The sequence below is a fragment of the Protopterus annectens genome, chromosome 2.part0 (genome assembly GCF_019279795.1).
Source record: "Protopterus annectens isolate FY-2018-M chromosome 2.part0, PAN1.0, whole genome shotgun sequence".
In the NCBI taxonomy this organism is placed as follows: domain Eukaryota; kingdom Metazoa; phylum Chordata; order Ceratodontiformes; family Protopteridae; genus Protopterus; species Protopterus annectens.
This window is the reverse complement of record NC_056728.1, coordinates 489,876,040-489,891,060: the sequence shown is the minus strand read 5'-3', so window position 1 is coordinate 489,891,060 and position 15,021 is coordinate 489,876,040. Positions and strand designations below refer to the sequence as shown.

Genomic DNA, 15,021 nt, shown 5'->3' with positions numbered 1-15,021 from the left:
GCCTTCAGTGCAGGTGTGTGGAAGCATACACTTGCATGGTGAAGGCAGTGTGGGTCTCTGCAGTGATGTAGATCTCTTGTCCCCTCCCCCGGGGGGGGGCATGGACATAAAGCACCCTTATGGCCAGAGCTGCAGCTGGTTCATCTGTGCCACTTGATAGTGTGGCACTTAGCAATTCTTAGCTGAGGAACAAAAAAAAGTTTGTTTTATTCCCTGGTGGTCCAGTCTTCTGTAATATGTGCTCCTCATTTCCAAGAATAAAAAAAGTCAGCCACCAGTCTTGAAAACAGTAGCAAACCACCTGCTACATTACAGATTATATCACACCTGTTGCACGAAGCAAGTGCCGCTTCAGTCTTGACAGACTGCAAAAGAAGTATCTGAATTAATTTCTGTGCCAGTGGTCAGAAATGCCATTACAGAAGTAAATACAAGTACTGCACTACTGACCAATCAGCATTTGCCAAACACACTCCCATAACACCTTGCGCCCAGTGTGGCTGGCCACTCTGCTTGTGACTGCCTGAATGATTGCCCCATCCAAACAGTTCTCACGTTGATTCCTGGTGAAATTCCTGAGTAGGGGAACAAATTAGTGAGGTCTAGTTGTCAAAAAGCACATAAGAAAAAAAATATGGTATGCAAATTCAAAAGCATTTCTTAGAACAAAGTTTGGTTGCTGTTGCCTATATTAATGTATATGCCATCTGTGAAAGATAAGATGGCTGCCATTGTGCTTCTTCCCATTCAGAAGCCATGTTGATCTTTGGAGAGGATTTTGTATTATTTTATAAAGGTGGTAAGATGATAATGTACAAATTTTTCTTATAGCTTGATAAGGGTTGGAAGAGTGGAAGTGGGTCAGACAGTTTTAGGATTGAGAGAATAGATGTTGAAGATGGTTAAGAAATATGGTCCTTAGAGAGCTTAAGAATCCAGTGCAGCTTGGAGTTTGGACAACCATATTAATTGTTTAAATTTATATAAAGAAAATCTATTTTTCCTTCATCAAATGGAAGTAGAACCATGGAATGAATGGTGTGAGGTTGGAATGGTGACGGGATTGTTGAAAAGGAGTAAGGGGCTTGCTTAGGGAAGTTTTGAGAATTCAATGAGAGAGGCTAAGAAAGAGCTGGGCATTAGTGTGATAAAGAAATGTCTGGTTAGTATCTGTTTGTTATTGTGATACTTCCTGTAGAAAGTCCAATTCCCTTTTTTTTCTTTCCAGGAGAGAAGCCAAGCCTGAGTGGACTTGGTTGAGTGACACCATTCTTCTTTCAGATTTTGCAGGATTATCAGTTGATTATCAGTGGTTGGGGAATGCTTCTAGATGTACTATGCCTGGCCCTGGGTTTTAGTAGATAAGGTGTCCCTTAAGACCAACTTGAATTTTCTTCAAGAAGTGATTTATAAATATCCATCATTTTATTTATATTGGTGTTTTTTATTTGCCAGGTTGCAGTCCATGGTAGCCTTTTGCATGTGGATTGTGATTTGGTTTTATTTGGCGGTCACTAAGCAGACACTGTTTCCAAGTGGCTTGCTAACTGCATTACTTTCTACCGTCTGGAAGCTCACTGCTTTTTGGAAAATTCTGTAAACAAAAGCTACTTCATTACAGGTGTGGCTACTTCCAATTATTATCACACAACTGTCTCCATTGCATGTGTCTGTGTTTTGAATACCTGGGTCTTATGTCACACTTTTATGTTGCATTTTCTTAATGTCTCTAGGACTCGAGCATTATTTGGTAAGTCTGTACTTCACAACTCAGCCTTCTGATCCTTTGACCTTTTGGTTGTCCTTTGGCTCCTTCCACAAGAGTCGATTTAGTCATAAGGTTCAACTCTGCTATAAATGCACAAAGGATGGTCACTAGTAGCATAAGTTTTCAAAACTGGGTTAGTATATACTTGCATATTACTTTTTAACAGTGTAGATATCATATTACCATTGTATTTCTTGATGAACTGGTGGGATAATTGGCAAAGTGTGCTTTCTTAATGCAGACTATGATGTCCATTTGTGTCGCAGAATTGTGTCAGAGCATAAAGTTACAGAGAGAGAGAAAACAAAATGAATGGAAGACAGTATTTAGTCAGTTGAAAACTCACCATCTGAGTTTACTAAGTATCAAAGCTCTATTGTTCTAGCTGTTTTTTGTAGGTGTCTTGCTCTGTCTGCTTCCATGTCCACTACCAGCCTTATGTCATTGTACAACATAGTAAGTATGATATGGCAAAGGGAGTGCAATCAGTAGGTGCTGAGTATGTGCAAATTCAGTGTGTGCATTGTTTTATGAAGCCACAGTGCTATTGCATCTTCATAAATTAATGCAGATACTGCCTTTGCAGACATGGCCGAAGCATTCAGTGAACTTTAATAATTTCACAAAGCTACTAGAGTAAGAGGAGTAAGCATTATTACTGCCCAGTTAACTTAAAAATATATATGTGCATGTGTACATGAGTGCATATGTCTGTGTATGCATACATATATATATATAATGTCAAAAATTAGAAGAGCATTCCAAAAAAGAAACCATTCTGTGGGATAAGACATTTCAGAAAGTAAAAAAAAAAAGGAGGGGGACCGAAAAGAGGGAAAACTAGACAAATGGACCAATAGGGAGACAGCAGCTGAAATGTCAAGGAAACCTAAGTCCTCCTATAGCTATTTTGGGAAAGTGGTAGACTGCATGGCAGCTTCAAGAACAGTGTTTTCAAAGCTGGTCACTAACTAAGCTATGTAGAAGAGGCTCACCATCTTTGGACCAGACCTCGCAAAGTAATTTGCAGTGACATCTGACACACACAGACTCTTATTGCATGAGTTCCAATTCTAGCAGAAGTACTTTATGTGCATAATATTGGAAACTCCTAAAAGGCTTTCTGAGCATGCAGTATTGAAGGAGGGGAACATCAGTGGCAGAGACACGGGTACCCTTTGATTTGAGATTGGAGTTCCATTACCAAAACTAGTAAGGATAAGACCTGCAGAATTTAGACTGGGTATATAAACTTGACTGGGCTTTCTACCCCTCCTTTTCATGTATAACGCTGTGTTGTTCCGGACTTTTTCTAGATCATTCTTGCTACACATTGCTGTCACTCTCCTTAGAGAATTCCCTCAGGCGATTATATTATAGAGTTCTTCTTGATTATCTCTCGGTTTTCTTTCCTTCATTGTGTACTTTGGTCTTGTTTATTGTGCTCCCTGGACTTTTTTTTTTAAACTCTTTATTTGGTTTTAACAAGTCCATCAGCATTTAAAACAGAGTATAACAAGATCAATTATAACTATTTACAAAAGTCTATAACAAGAATTTTCATATATTCTTAACCATTAGTACTTCTCCAGTAAATCATTGAGCTTTTGCTAAGATATGTACTGGGTTATGTTTAAAGTTCTTTTTCTTATAGTTGACAACTCATTTTTACAGATAGTCTTAGCTAGGCACCCAAATTCACCAAATGTTAATTCACTTTTACATTTCCAATTTTTTTGTTATAACTTCTCTTGCAAGGACAAGTATTGCCCAAAGAAGAGGTATTGAAGAAATAGGTATTGCTGCTGGAATTGGGGCATTACGTAGTATCAAGGAGTAAATACTAATACAGTTGACTGACCACAAAGCCCGAGAAAAGTTTTGAAAATCAGTCCAAAAGGAAATCACCAACTTACAATCTATTATCATGTGTAACCAATCAGCATTAAGAACTTCATTATACCTCCAGCATTTCATTTTTCCCATTTTATACATGTGTGTAATTTTGAGGTGTAAGAAAGATTCTTTGCATACATTTCCATGTGTAGAGTTTCCTGTAAAGTGAGGACATTGACTTTCCTTCAGATTTTAAGAATAACTTTTTATTTAGTCAAGAAAATGGTTCATTGTTAATTTTTGTTGTGAAGTTCCAGATTGTCATAATTGGGGTAACAAATTCAGTTCTAGTAATATTGTATATAATTGATAAATGTGACTTCTCCTTTAGTGGCCCACTAGTAACATTACAGAATAGATCCAAATTTTTGGAACAGGCTTAGTTTGAAGATCTACCAATATTTTGATTTTTATCCTAAATATATTTTTTACATGTATGTATGTCTAACCAGCCTCCTTGCTCTATGCTATATCTTGCTATTAAATATTCAGCAGGATGTATTTTGTTTCCATTAAGAAATTGATGCCAAAATATTAGGTTACTATTCTTGAGAGCTGTCATTGTGTTTGTATTAAAAGATACTAAGCATCCATTAGTGAAAGCAATGGGGAATAATATGATTAGTAATTCCTTGACTGAGTAATTTGCATTCATAAACCTTTTAAAGATTGAAAGGATTTTGTTAATAAAAGGCATAAAAGTAAACTTGTATCTTTCATTCAGAACAAAATCTTTTAGAGCCCAGTAGAATATATTGATACCCAGTTTTATATAAGAATCTATGGTACGTTTGTTGTCTATTAATATTTCATCATGTAAAGATTTCCAACAAGACATATGAATCTAGCCACAATAATATTATTTTAGTAATTACAGTACTAGTATAGCTCAGAAGCCGCGGTGGTATGGCGGTAGCGTTGTTACCTCACAGCAAGAGGTTCTCCCGTTCGATTCTCGGCTTGGCTTGGGAGTGCATTCTATGTGGAGTCTGCATGTCCTCCCCGCGGTTGGGTAGCATTTAAAAGACATGCGTGCATAAATGGGCATGCCTTCGTTAAAGGTTGGGCGTCGAGCTGGCACCTCGGCATTTCATAAAAATCTACTGCCAATCATTAGCGGACCGGAGTTCCGCGGTGGCGACCCCTTACCGGGAAAAGCCAAAAGACAAAACATCAACAACAGTACTAGTATAGCTCAATGTTTGGAAACTCAATGCCACCTTCCTCCTAGCTTTTGACATACCAGTCTAAAGATATCCTTGGGGTTTTAGAGTACCATAAGAATTTAAGCAAGGTAGAATTCATTTTTCTTATATATTTTTAAGGGGGAATTAATGATTGACTAAAGTATAAGATTTTTTTGTAAAATTGTCATTTTAATCAGGGTGAGTCTATCTTCCATTGTCAAGAATAGCTTATTCGTTGTCCGTTAATGTTATGATTTCATCCGTTAAGTTTTTATAGTTTATAAATATGGAATCTTTGTTCTTAGAATTAATAGTGATACCTAAATATTTAATTTGAGAATATTCACAGTTAAAAATTTTATGTGATAGTTATTTTTTGTTTATAAGCAATGTTTTAGTTTTATTATAATTCAATTTCAAACTTGAAACCTTTTCAGAGTAATTCAAGGCTTTGAGTATATGATCTAACAAGTGTTCTGTGTCACTACATGTCAGCAGTATGTCATCAGCAAAAAGCTGGATTTTTGATGAATAGTCTTCATTTGTTTTGAATCCCTTGATATTTATGTTAGATCTTCTATAGTTATCTAGTGGTACTGTAGTTAGAGCAAATAATAAAAGGGAAAGAGGGCATCCTTGTTTCGTACCTTTTGCTGTATTAAAGGGTCTAGATAGAAAGGAACCTATTTCAACAAAATGTACTGAATTGCTATAAAGTGTTTTAATTAATGTTGTAAAACTAGAGGAAAAGTTGTATTCATTTAATATTTTAAACAAATAAGGCCAGTTCAGTGAATCAAAAGCTTTATCAATATTTAGACTTATTATTGATAGTTCTTTTTTATTTGCTACATCAATTAATGAAAAAAAATTCTTATAATATTGTGTTGTATTCTTCTGTTTATTATAAAGCCAGCTTGATCTTCATGTGTTAATCATAGGAGTATGTGGTTCAGTCTTTTTGCTAGTATAGACATGAACATTTTGTATTCTACATTCAAAAGTGAGATAGGGTGATAAGCACATGGTATAGGATATTTATCTGATTTTTCATATAGGTGTAATTGAGTATCTCCTGGGGGGTGGTATTAACACAGCTTTTGACTTCTTCAAAGATGTACAATAAGGTTTTTAAAATATTGTCAGGTAGTTTCAATTCCCGGATGATCCCATCTCATCCTGGAACCTTGTTGGTTTTGAGACTTTTAATCTGGTCTTTCAATTCTTTGAAAGAAAAAGGCTTATTAATGTTATGTTGCAGTTCATTAGTACATTTATGATGTATATTTTCCTTCAAAAACTATCAATTCATTGTTATCTTTTTGTTTCCATTTTATTATATTTTCATAATATTTACTAAAACATTATAATATATTGCTTAGATGTGTTATTTTGATGTGTTTCCTCTCTTTATATGAAGTCTTTTTAATGTGACATGTTCATATTTTGGATTTAATGGCTATTCTATGTAGACTCTTTCTGTTTACTGAATAAAACTGTAGTTAAATTTTTACAGATTGATTGAGATCTTGTGTTGAAGTACTTCCTGATGGTCCTGATTCAGCTTTTTCACTCAATATTTGTGGCTTTGTCACTGGGTTTCAAGTTTAACTTTATTTTATCTATATTAGATTGCATAGCAATCAAATCCTTGTCCCATTATTTTCTTTCACATATATACCAGTGTTTAACTTGACTAAATAAATCTGATTTTAGGGTGTCCCATAATATACCATCTGGCAGCTCCCCATTGGTGTTAAATTCCATGAATTGATTAATTTCTCTCAAAAAAATCATTACAACTTATGTATACAGATAACCTTTGACAGTGAATTAAGATATTTGAGCTAAAGGTTAGAGTGAATATAGTGGCATTATGGTCAGACAAAAGGCATGAGACTATTAGCACAGCTTCTGTTTTTGAATACATTTCATTTGATGCAAAACTATCAATATTGGTTTGTGTTGCATAGCTGAAGGAATAGTTTGTTTACTTTAAAGAGCTTTGTAGTTTTAAGTCTAAAGTATTCCTTGCATTCATTAAACTTGTATAGTGATTTAAATGTTTTGCTGTAGAAGATAGTCCAACTCTTTTTTTCATTAGTTGTGCCTGTATTTGATAAAATGCAATTAGTCTCTGGCTATCATTACATTTCCTTTTGAATATAACTCCAGGAATCTAAGTATTTATGAGAGTGTAATACTTTTTTATCTATTTCTATTGCCACGTATCCCAGCATACCATTCTTGTCAGAATAAGTGTCAACTATTTTAGGTAAAGCTCGTGTTTTTTTTCCAAAGGATAAGAATACCTCTTCTTTTGGTGCTAAAATGAGAACTTACTAGAATTAAGTAGTCCCTTATTTGCAACCTCACATGAACATAGCCGAAAGAACCAAACAGCAAAATACAACCACCATAGGTGAGCTACCAAATAATTTTTTTCACTTCTCTAGCTCCTTGGCTAAAAAAGCCTTCCAGGAGTAAAAACAAAATGCAGTGATGCCTCAGTATATACATATATACATATCAATAACAATTGACACACTAAAACAATAAGCTAATCACATGCTTCCAATTACATTCCCTGTTTAACCCCATAGGTACCAATGTATTGTGCTTTAGTATATTTAAGGTTTCTTTGTGTAATAGTTTAGCCTTAAGTTCTTTGTTCTCCCCAATTCCTTCAACTATTCTTTCCAAAACACAGCCATTAAGGCCAATTAGATCACAATTATGAAAATATTTAAAATGCATGTCTAATAGGCTTCCAAGTTTGTCATTTAACAGCTCTCTAATATATTCCTGGAATCTTATTTTGAACATTCTTACAGTCTCAACTATATAAAATAATCCACAGGGGCACTCAAGGTAATAAACTACACCCTCAGTCTTACAATCAGGTTCTTCCTTGGGATAAAATTTAATTCTGTTAATAACCGAAAACTTATTAACAAATTTACATATAGAACATCTATTACACTTAAATGTCCCTCTTCTTAAAGAAACACACCTATTAAATGTACTATCTGGGAGAATAAATTTATTGTGTACCACCATAGCTGCTATGCTTCATCCTCTTTTCTAAGAAATTTGGGGGTGAACTGTAATTAAACCTGGAAGTTCTTTATCTCTAAGTAAAGTAGGGCAATAATATCTTAAAAGCTCATTAAGCTCTTCACTTAATGTATTATAAATAGTCACAAAGTAAATATCCTTACCAACATATTTCCTATTTTCTTTTGGGTGGAAACGTTTTTTACCCTCGTAACCCAACCTATATTCTACAATATTTTATTTTTTCTTCCAGAAAATTAAATTTCTGTAAACTCCCCCTACATGTATCTAAAACTTTTTCAAGTAATCCTCCACCTTCTTGTTTTCATAACCTTTATTAATTAACATTCTTTCTGTTTTATATGCCTCTTTCAGTAACATCTCATCTTGGTTACATAACTTATCTAATCTTAAAAAATCACCATATGGCAGTGCTGCAGTGAGGTGAGGGGAGTATCAATTAGTACCATACAGAGATTGAGGTCCAAATATGACCACCCTTAGACCCTAATAAATCCATATCTAGGAATGATACTCTTTCACCTTTTTGTATACCATCAAATTTAAAACCAAGCCAATTAGCCTCAAGATCCCGTATAAACTCATAATTTTATGTGTAAAGGAAGGGGTGATTTAATTTAAATTGTCAGTATAACAATAATACTTAATTACCTAATTCTTAAAAACCTATGTAAGTATACACATTCTAATTCAAACAAGACCATAACAATATTGACATACTTGGGGGACAAAAGGTGCCCACATTGCTGTGCCTTTAATGAAAAAAATCATTAAAAATAAAAATATAAATTTTTAAGACAAAAGTACAGTAATTCAGTAACATAGTTGGACAATGGATGATCCCCTAAGAAATAATACACTACCTGTATAACATGTACATGTTGAATGTTGGTATATCTTTAATTTTGTCCAAAAAATCCTGTGAGTCCCTTATAAAAGAAGGACTCTTTTTCACGAAAGGTATTGGTTATTCATGCAAAAGTGCTCCCAAATTATGTAAAAAATATTTTTTGCTGACACTATAGGGCATCCACTTAATTTTCTACATCTTTATGTATTTTAGGGAGACAGTAAAAAGTAGCTACTTCCCATTTATCAGAATTCAGTTTTTTCTCAATATTTTGTTTGGAAAAATATTCCAAATGAAAACTTTTATCTAGTAAAAGAGAGTAGTGCTTAACAGATTCATGATACGTTTAACATCACATTTCTCATAAACTGCAAAACTCATTCAAATGAGCATAACACATATCTAAATATTGCACATAATTAAGTAATACAATATTATTCCTTGTCTGCAGGCTTTACAATTAATGCATGATTTCCCATATATTATTCAAACCTTTTCACTCATTATAGACAAGTTGTACTTCACCAAATGTTTAGTTTTAATATAATGTTCAAATAACTTTTCAGCAAAAAAGCTAAACGCTGTAGTAAAACTTTGTATATTTTCATTATCAAATGGAGGTATAAACATGCTATTACACTTCACCCCCTCTGTATTTAGTTTACAATAAACATTACATTGTGCATTATGCAAATCATTTTCATCAGAAAAACAGGAAAAAATGAAAATTCAGAACTACTGTCAGGTTCATCGTATTTTCCTTATCTACAACCTTCCTAAATCTTCAGTCAAAAGATGTTTCTTACAAGAAGACAATATCTGCTTTATGTAATGTGAAATACTTAGTTTATTTTTACAGGGTTATTCTACCCATTAACATTTAGTGAAAGACCATTAAATCTTGGCATCTTTGAGAACAAACGGTTTAAAAACTAATGAACAATTGTTTAGTACAATGAATACAGATCTAACATATTTACAACTTGTTATGGAGAAACACTCTAAAACTAGTATTAAAAAAGCCTAAGTTAAAAAAATTTTATCCTCTAACATAGAATAAAAAATGTTTGGTTTAATAAAAAATTCATACACACCACATGTTAACAACCCCATAGCTCTACCTGATCACAAATCTTTGCTACTGCTTATGTAGATATAATAAACCAACATGAATAAAAAGTCAAATACACTCTATCTATGTTGCGCGTCTAACAGACATAACAGAGAACTAAACAATTTAGCTTAATCTTATAAAATCATATTTTTCAGATAATGCAATTTACTTATAACAATTGTCTTATTTCTTTGTGTGTTCATATTACTTACTAATGTGATCCATTACTTTCTTAAAGCACAGTTCTCCTAATTCTAGGACTTTTAAATATTCTAGCTACAAATAACTAACAACTAGTATACATTGTATACTACACTGACTATTATAATTTATTGCTGAATTGTTATTTAGGGTATGTGGGATAATATTTTACTTAAGCATTCCTGTGTATTGTTATTGCTGTTCAAGTCAGTGTTATCAAGCATACTAACATAAAGTATCTGAAATAAGTGTTATCTTTATTACTGATAATATGGTATACCAGAATTAAACTCTTGGTGAGATAAAGTTTGCTTAAATTTAATCAATCATAAGTGGCCATATCACATATGTATGTTGTCAGTAGGTTAAAATGTAGTTTATTTTTATGCAAACTATACTACCAAAATATTTCAGGTGTATGTCTACACTCTCCATTCAATAGTTACAATCAAATGTGAGTATGCAAGAATAAACATGCACACCTATGTCTAGTAGTCATCATGACGTAGTATAAAATGGGTTTCTGAGGTGTCTGTTATAAAGCTGGAACATGGTTTACTTAAAAAAAAAAAAAAAAAAACTGTTGTGTTATTTTCATTTAAACAATGTAACAGCTTATACTTTGTTTAATATCCAGTAAAAAAGAAGTCATGCAGCATGTTTTTTTACAGCTGTTTTAAGACTCAATAAAGTTGCTGTGTAAAATGAGGGTGGGAAAGCTCTATGTATTCAATGCTTTAAACTTTTTTTTCTTTTTTAAACTAAGATAAGTAAAACTTTCTGTAACTTAATATGTATGCTGACCTTATTAATGAAACTTTCACATAATCCCTTTAGAACAACATTATATGGTTTATAAGGGTTGCTTTTGAGTAAATCCACCTTCAGAGATCATTCCCCTTGTGTCCCCCTCGATCTTGCAATTCCTATCGCAAGTTTCCTTAGAACAGAAACTTCTTTTGTTTCACTGAAGCAGTAATATTGAGTATAAAATTAAAAGCATGTTTTAACTTACAAAATCATTTTTAATATAAATGATGTAAAGAAGCCTTCAAAACCTTCCAATAATGTCCATTTTAATGTTCCATTCATTTCCTGTTTCTGGAGGGGTTAGAGGTCATGTAGCACTTTCTGTCTCACAAGCAGTTCAAAATGAAACCAGGCTGCTGTGGAGACTCCAATAAGCTTGTGCCATTAAGAGAAATGCTTTTGAAATACTTTTAGACTTTCAAGTGGGAAAATGAGGTAAAAGAAAGGTGATAAAAATCAAAAGGGCTTGCAATCACAATGAGATAGTCAATATCTATGTAAAAAGCACACTTTAACAGTTTTAGTGCAGAAATAAAGAAAATAGTTCAAATAAGCTCCATTTTAAAGTAAAATTCATTAAGTACATTATATTTAAGCATTTTCCCAACATTTAGTAAGACTGCTGTTGATTATTTAAATTTAACAGATAACCATGACAGAACATATTTTCGTTATTTTAGTACATTGTTTTAAGTAAAACTTTCACTCTGTCAGTCAGACTAATTATCATTACTTACATCTTATCGATATTTAAATAAAGTGAACTATAAAACTTTAATCAATTGTTTAAACTCAGATTATATATTTCAAATTACTATTAATATAATTATTATTTATACTTTTCCTCATCTAGTGGAGAATCAGGTGTATTTCAATAAGCAGGAAATTATTGCTTACTGAAACTATATTTTATGTGAAAAAATGAAAAGATGAAAAGTTTTACTTTTGATGAAATCCATTAGAAATGCTTCAAAAAACAAGGTATTATAAAACCATGTATTGTACAACAACATGTAGTATTTTCATTTGTCCCAGAGTTTTTTATTTTTTTTATTTTTGTCTTTTACTATTCATTCATTTTTTGTAGCATGTCTTTTCAGAGATGAGGTCTACTCTGTTTCTTCAGTGGAATTAAGTAAGTTGTTTTTCTGTATAAAAGAAACAGCATCTTCCAGGGGTTCAAACGTTTTTCTTCCATCTGGTAAAAAAAAAGTCGTAATTTTGCTGGGTAAACTAGATGTGTTTTTATTCCAGATTTCTTTAGACTTTTTAGCAATGGAATACATGATTTCTTTTTCGAGACAAGTAAAGAAGAAAAGTCATTGTCAATTCTGATAAGGTTATCACCTATTTTGATGGGTGATGGGGACCAGGCAGTTTTTAGAACCAAGTCTTTGTCCCAACTGAAAATGAATTTCACTATTATGGATCTTGAGTTTGAACTTTTCTTGTCTGAATTTTTGCTGATAGGAAACTGTACAAACGGTATACCATATGCCAGAGCTTCAAGGAGGTTTAAAGTTTTTGGCATCTAAGTAGTTAAAAAGTTTACCATATTTTCTCCCTCTTGCTTCTCAGGCAGTCCATATATCCTGATATTGTTCCTTCTTGACTTGTTTTCAAGATAATCTATCTTCTCCAGGAACTTGTTGCTTTGTTTTAAAATGAATTCAGTGTTTTTCCTTCAGTCTGTCTACCATCTAAATCAGTGAGTGAGTCTTCCATGGCAGATATCTGAAGTTTTTGCTGTTTAACTGCTTCATTTATTAATTCGACCTGTTATTTTTACCGTCATCTTTGATTATGTCTACCTTAGAGTCTAGTTTATCCAATTTTAACAATAAGTCCTGAATACTATTGATGATGTATTTTTAGCTGCTCCTTCACAGTGACTTCTTGAAGTGTTGCCTTAGTGACTTATTTTCATTTGATATTTTCAAGCTGAAGTTTTGACAGGAAAAATGTAAAAAAAAAAAAAAAAAAAAAAAAGTGAATTGTTTTTTTCACCAACCCCAGTCCCAAGTAGTTTCCAGTTCTTTATTTCACCTTTTTAGAAGTTTTTTTAGTGAATTTAAAAATAAAATCCTGTCAGAAATGTATAGGAGAAGCAGAACAAAAGTCTTGTGCTGTTAACTGCTTGCCATCTTGGCCATGCCACATGCTCCCCAGACTTCTTGCAGGTCAGTACATTCCTTTTGTTATATATGCATATTCTAAGGCCACTAAGTCTTATGTATTGATAGTACCTTCTGTCATACCACTCCTCTTTTCTTCAGGAAGGCAACATTAGTCAGTCTCAGAGTAAATTTGTGAATACCCATCCAGTCATTTAGGTTATATTTAAAGGAAGATAGTGAGTTGCATTTTTTAACATGCAGGAGAAATTTGCTCCAGATGTTTGGCAGACGATGGGCTATAAAACTGTCCCTCCACTATGTTTGTTTGTTGGTGAAGATTTAGATCCCTGGTTCTACCATTGTTAAGTTATTGGGCTTGTGTTGACACAGGAGATCTGGAGAAACTGGGTCTGTAATGGCTGTGTGTGTGTGTGTGTGTGTGTGTGTGTGTGTGTGTGTGTGTGTGTGTGATCTCACTTCAAAAGTATGCAAGGCATTAAATAAAGGGATGGATCTTCCAATCTTTCTTGGTAGCTCGGGGACTTTAGGTCTCTGATTTTTTTTTTTTTTTTATTAGGAACTTTTGGTGGTGGTGTAATTGTTTAATATGTTTAGTGAGGTATATCCCAAAAGGGGATCAGTGTTCAGTATAAAGAAGTGATTACCTGTTTAGAACTTGATATTCTTTGGCAATTTACTGTGTTTAAGAATTTCATGACAACCATTGTCATGTGATGGTCAAAAGAGAGGAAGTTATAAACCCAGGTTCCTCAGTCCTTGACTTCATTTTTTTGTATTGGTGTATTTATCTATATGATTTTATTCACAAAAGATTTGTTACTGACTTTGCCTTCCACTATATTCTCCTTTTTTGCCCCATGTTGTTTTGTAGCATTTCCAGTTTGTTCAAGAGTTTAAGCTTTATTGTAGTTTTAGCTTGTGATATACAGGACTCCTCTCTGAAGTGGAATATTTGCTTTTTCTTTTACACCGGCGTTTATTGTTAAAAGTGGAGTTTAAAAGTTTGAATTTCTGTTAGAGTAGCTAGCTGTCTCAGAATTATGAAGTTTTTGTTTTGTACAGCTGCTATTAGCTAATTTGGTGTTTGTAGTACACTGTGGTTAAAAAGGAGACCGAAGGGTTAAGTAAATATAAGTGTGGGGTGAAAATTCTTCCACAAGGCAAATATTGAGTCTAAAAAACAGGAACACTAGTCCCAAACACAGTAGAGTCCACACACAGCGTTTAATAAATCTTCACAATATGAACTTTAAGCGCTTTTCGTCTGCCCACAAAGCAGACTTCCTCAGAAGTAATTATTACAAAAACATAGGGCATTTAAATAGTCACTAGCACCAAAAACACGGGATAATTAAGTCATTAACCATTTAAAGAACCGCTGCATAAAAAAACCTAATAGAACATACTAAAACCTAAATAATATTTAAACATTGTTTACAAATTTTTATGTATAAAAATATTTTATGTTTAAATTAAAAACCAAATAGAAATAAAAACCTAATAAACATTCCCTAACATAATACAACCTTAAAGTAGGTATTTTATCTCAACAAACTCTTAAGTTTGATAATGCCACTATCCGCAACAAACTGCTTCTGTTTCTCATGAGCAAGGTAATGATCAAGAAGGCGGACAGCATCTGCAGCAATTTGTTCCTGTTAATGGTGTGCAAGGTATTTGCCAAGAAGGTGGTTGTAGCTTACTTCAGCTGTTAAGAGCGCTGGACAAACTTTGCAACAGTCAGAACCTCTGTTATTTACAAAGAGCACTGGGCAAACCTTGCAACAGTCGGAACCATTGGTATTTACTAACGTTCGGACAATTACGAACATCAGGCAACCGACACAGTAGGCAGCTGTTGACTGCATCCAGTTGGATGATACTCCATCGCCTTCAGTACAGGGAGTACTCGAGGAACCTGTTGGGCAGTCATTACTGTTAGTGGACCGACAGTCTAATCAGCTACTGCTGGTACCACC

General features: G+C 33.5%; 1 protein-coding gene across 1 annotated transcript in view; it reads left to right on the top strand.

Moving 5' to 3' along the window:
* The window catches only part of AGTPBP1 (ATP/GTP binding carboxypeptidase 1), a 2,804,614-nt gene that overhangs the window by 1,736,115 nt on the left and 1,053,478 nt on the right, over positions 1 to 15,021 (top strand). The gene's annotated exons all lie outside the window — the stretch shown is intronic.